Below are 5478 nucleotides of genomic sequence, written 5' to 3'. Positions count from 1 at the left end.
TAACGTATGGCGTCTGGCGCAAGCCGTCTGAAGAAAAATACTACTACTCTGCATTAGGCTTTAATAAGAACTCGTATTTAGTGGTCTTCCGGTCGGAAGTCGGACACGAGGTAGCCTGAAGAAATGCCTCCATACATGTTGGGGCGGGCTGAACAAACACACACAGGAGTGGGGAGAAATGGGTTTACGAGCACGTGCCACTCCAGTCCCATCTGCCTGTGTCCCCCCCCCCCCCCCCAAGCTCAACTAAAAGCATGAAGACTACAAAGAGAACCTTCTAGACGCAAGCCATGTGCCAGCTTCCTTGAAGTTTCCGGTCCACATTTCGTACACTTCCAGGAGGAAACTTCCTTTGCCAGTTGCTATGAATGTTTAACTCTTCTTCTCCTCTTTCTTATTTTTATTGTCATGTTCCTTTCCTAATCCCTTTCCATACTTCTCTTTTGTTTTTCGTCTCTTTCTTTTACACCCAAGCTCACTTTATTTATTTTCTTTCTTTTAAGTCAGGTCTACACGTAACGTCTTATCGTACGTTTTGTTTGATCAGTTAAGACGTATCAGTCAAAAAGTTACGTATGGACAGAGAAACGGACGTTTTGCCTGAACTGAATGAAGACGGACGTCTCTCAGAAAACGGATCGGTTAGAGCATTGTTTTCCGGTAAAACGTCAGTCTTTGTAGCTTCTACCTGTCGCTAGAAATCTTAAAGTAGCAGTCAGTCTCTCATGGGGTGTGATAGCCCTTCTCATGGTAGTGTCCTTTTTTTTTTTTGTATTTCTGGAGTTACTAACGATAGTAATTTCAAATAAATGTCCGTATCCATTCGTAAATAATTACGCCAATCTTCAGGTTCATGACGTAATTCCCGAATCAAATTTACATGAGAGAATCTGCCTCTCTTTAGCAACCATCGTCTAGACCACCGTGAGCGACGAACAACTTCCTTTCTTTTCAATTTCACGAGACACAATGAAATAATCGCTACTTCATCCATGGTATCTATGAAACTGAGCATAAATCGGTAGCTAAAACGTAAATAGTGTGGACATGGGATTTTGACCATCTTAACTGATGAAACTAAACGTAAGACGTTACGTGTAGACCGGGCTTCACGTCTTCATTAATCTCATTTGTCTCTCCTTGCTTTTTACCATGTCTTCTTCTTTATTTCTTGTTATTACATTTTAATAGTCCTTTACGTTTTGTTCCGTTGTTTCTGTAAGAGCCCGTAAAACCTGTCACAGTGACCAGGCTGCAGGCTGGAAGGCCGGGCTTCGAATCCCGGCGGTGTGAAATATTCTATAAGCCACAACGTCCAGACCGACGCTGGGCCCACCCAGACTCCAGTCCAGTAGGCACCGGGGTTCTTTCCTGAGGAATAAAACGGCCGGGGGGTAAAGCTATCCTCCCCCATACGTTTTCAAAGCACTGAACTTCATTAAACACTGCGAACATTTTTATTGTCTCTGTTTCTTTATTTCTCATTTTCTACCTTTCTTTCTGTTTCTTCCTTCTATTACTTTTGTCTGTTTTCTTTTCCTTTTACGACTCTCTTGCATAAATATTTATTTGCAGAAAATAATATTCATGGAATAAAAGGTTTAACTTCATTGATCTGAGCAAATTACTGTCACCAACACCGCCAAGCATCCTAATAACTCAGATGACTGTGGATGGTGATGGAAGATATGGCCTATTTAAACTCGCAGTGTTCCATTTACAACGAAATCCTAACAACTACGCACGAACTCCTTCACGCAAAAATGACAAGACCAACCAACGCCAATGCGTATCCAGCAGCTGACGCACTACCTGAAAACGATATGGCCCTGGAGATAAAGGCAGCAAACACCTCTGAAACGTCAGGCAATTTCTACCTGACTGCACGGCGTAGTACACCATAAGACAGCCATCTTTAATTGAATCAACAAACACAGGTCATGGGAAGCAGATGCCCGTCACGTCTTGGGATACCATACAAAGGAACAATGATTAATGCCAATGGTAGTAGGAAGTCTTCAGAAGAAATTGCAAAATATTGTATCATGTCAGAGCTTCTGGTTGTCTTCATATATCAAACCTAAAGTCAAGTTCTGATTTCATTCCACGCAAGAAGTTGAAATAATAACGTCTACCATAAAACAGGGATTGCATTCCCAGTTCTGTTGCATTCAGACTTTCATGTTTATTATCTAGGCTGAATTATACTCCGATTCCACAGTACGTCGTTCCTAACTGCCCCCCTATGCATCGGTATCCCTGTAAAGTTGTATAATCTGCCACGACTTTTTATACTTCTTACAAATGTTGTATTAGCATTATTATTATTCTTAAACTAAATTTAATTTTCACATATAACTGCCGTGCCTCATTAAATTTTAACTTTCGTTTTAATTCTTAATTCATTTCGATTTTCTTCATTCAGGTGTACTTACAATGTAATTTGCAACACAGCCCGTAAAATATCACTACATAAGTTACTAAAACGTAAAACTCGATTTGCCGTCAAATGAAATTAATATGAGGAGCAGTAGATAATTAATTTTAATTTTGTTAACGATATGTTCATAATAATCACAGTGTTTACTACACATACCACCTATTTTAAGAGTATATAACTCAATTTGTTTCACAGAGAGTACTTACTGTCTGCATCATCGCCCTGATTATGAAGGCAGTAAACGTCTCTGAAACATCGATAAATTTCTACTAGACGACACGTTGGAACATCCCACAAGAGAATCGTCTTAAACGTATGTCCGCAGGCTGTGTAATCTGCATTTTTGCGCCTATAAATTGGCTTCCAGTGCTTGAAGTGATTAATAATTTAATGGAACATGTCGCAGTGCGTTCTTACGCACCTGCTTCGTATTCTAGAGGCCCCGAGTTCGAATTTTGGCTATGATGTAGGCACCCTGACATTCGTAATTGTCCTTTCATTCCTCAGTCATAAACCACGCAGTTCAAAAAGAGTCGTGGAATAAACTAAGGTTCAGTCAGCGAGACACCTGAGGTCGCAGTGTTTTCAGCTCAGCATTGCGATTCCAACGGGTTCTGCATCTTCGTCCTGAAGCCTGTCCAACAGGGCGATTGCTTCCTGTCGTAACGTCTGAGAGAGTTCATTCATAATAGACCCGGTATAGTCATAAATCACACCGCCAGGCGACTTCAAGTCAGTACGACAGCCATCAATACTGTCTGGCAGATCTGAAAGTCCCCTGCATTTTTTTTCTAAGTGCCAAGAGTTCAAATTGAATATCTTTAAAAAAGATTACTATATTTCCATAAAATAACATGCTTCACGCACAAAGAATATGTCTTGTGTCTTCTGTATTACCAAAACAAACTCAAGTATAAAATGTTATTTAAAAACTTTAAAAAACTGAAAATGTTCGCTAATAACCGTTGGATCTTTTGCGCGTAATTATCTCTTTACACTAGTGTATTATAAGATAGTGTAGTTGCGTCATATTGTGATTTATTAAATTAAAATTAAATTATTTGGTTATTCCGTCAAATCACAATGTATTTAAAATAAGATAATTAAAATAATTAAAATATCATTCTGTGTTCCATATCGAATAATCGATTTACAATTGAAACAGTTACAACATGTTTCGGTTTTATTAAACCATCATCAGGTGTAAAATTATATTAAATTTAAAACTCAATTACAATTTTTTACAATTTTTCGTAGTGTAGTTTTTTGGAGGTCGTGTCCAGATATTTTCATATAATGGATCAACTTTATTGTTTGAAGTGATGCTTTTGATGTTTACATCGGTCTGTGAAGTAAGTGATTCAAAGAAACATTAATGAATATGGATGAATATAGAAAAAAATTAAATAAATAATATTATAAGGAAAGTAAAATAAACATACCAGAGATGAAATAGTAGACAACACAGTTGTGTCTGGAGGTGATCCAGAAGTATTTAATTATCTTATTTTAAATACATGGTCTAGCGGTTAGAACGCTGGCCTTGTAATCCTGGGGTCTCGGGTTCGATTCCCGGCGGTGCCCGAATTTATAACTTGTGTTGGGCAAGGCCGTGGTCTAGGCAACACGGAGTTTTCCTCCGGGGGCTTCCCCGGTTTCTCCGTGGCATCCCAACAATTACTCCATTCACACACAGAAGAAGGCAATGGCAAACCACTTCTGGATCATCTGCCAAGAACGTATATGAACAGGTCCCAGTCAGAGAAAAGGATGGAAGGATCCTGTTCATATGGACCTGTCGGCAGACAGAACACTACAAATAAAAAAAAATTAAGTGACGTCGTGTAATTTCTGGTGTTCAGTTCGTGTTACTAATCTGTTTAATTGTGTTCCCAATGAAAATTGTGGTCTAATAAGAATGCTTTACTGATATCGTAAAAACAAATGCTTAATTTAACGAACAATCCGCATTACCGGACATCCTTTCACCCCTACCAGTCCTTTAAATCGAGGGTTTCATGTAGTCCGTTACCCTCGCGTGCTACTTGTGAAGGGTACACAGGAAGTCGATGACCACAGGCGATCGGAATGCAGTGATCAAGAGTAAAACGCTTCCATTCCAGGAATCGAACCCTGGGAAGTTACTTTATTTACTGGAATTCGACTATTTTCTCTTTTGGCTGCCTACAGAAAGCACTTTAGCAGCCTTTATTTTAAAAACTAATCGTCTTATAAGTTTCATTAATAACAAGTGATACGAAGTTCTCTCGACGGTCAAGCTGTCGATTTTGGTCTTCTCGGTTCTAGCGCCGCGTGATCCCGTAACATTTTACTAACGTAACGTAGGAACGTGCCACCTTCACCTTCAGAGTAAAAGTGACTTCGCTACTACCCTGAATATGGAGATACGTTTCTCCGAAATACGCGAGGTCACAACACCGACGACCATAACACACAATTTAATTGCAGTTCTCAGAATACATCCTGTTAATACTCAGCAATAATGGAACAGCCAACAATTATCTTATCATTGCCCTAGAAGGACGGTCTAACTTAATTGAATTTTGTTGTAACACGCTTAAATCTGTAAAAAAAAAAAAGTCACTGTTTATTCAAATGCCACTTCTAGACAGCGATTTCCCAGTTACGTCTCCTTTGTATGCAACCAACTGCTTCAAAGAAGAAGATGTAGACCCTTTTAATTCTTTATTCCCTCCCCCATTATCATCGTCCTACCTCACTCACACAACAATTCACGTGTTCTTCGGGCATCTCTTTTTCTTTTTAAAATTCCCCCTGGTTTGAAGCTTTAAACCTTTGGTAACGTAATTTCTATCCTTTACTAACAACAAGTTACTAGACCATCTTGGCGTCCTTGTCTCATAAAAAGTTTCTTTCTTACTGACAAGGGAATTGTGGAAGCAGGAAGGTGTATGGAGGGGGTTACTTGTTTCCCTTTTTTACCTGTGGAGCAATGTTGCCAGGTGTTCTTTGCAATCGCCGGTAGCATTGCTGCCCCACAGGCTGCAGTATACCAT

Source organism: Zootermopsis nevadensis, unplaced genomic scaffold (genome assembly GCF_977971745.1).
Source record: "Zootermopsis nevadensis isolate Lab colony 2312 unplaced genomic scaffold, Znev_1.0 Znev_ptg000030l, whole genome shotgun sequence".
Classification (NCBI taxonomy): Eukaryota; Metazoa; Arthropoda; class Insecta; order Blattodea; family Termopsidae; genus Zootermopsis; species Zootermopsis nevadensis.
The sequence above is the reverse complement of the archived record's forward strand: the minus strand, read 5'-3'. Positions refer to the sequence as shown.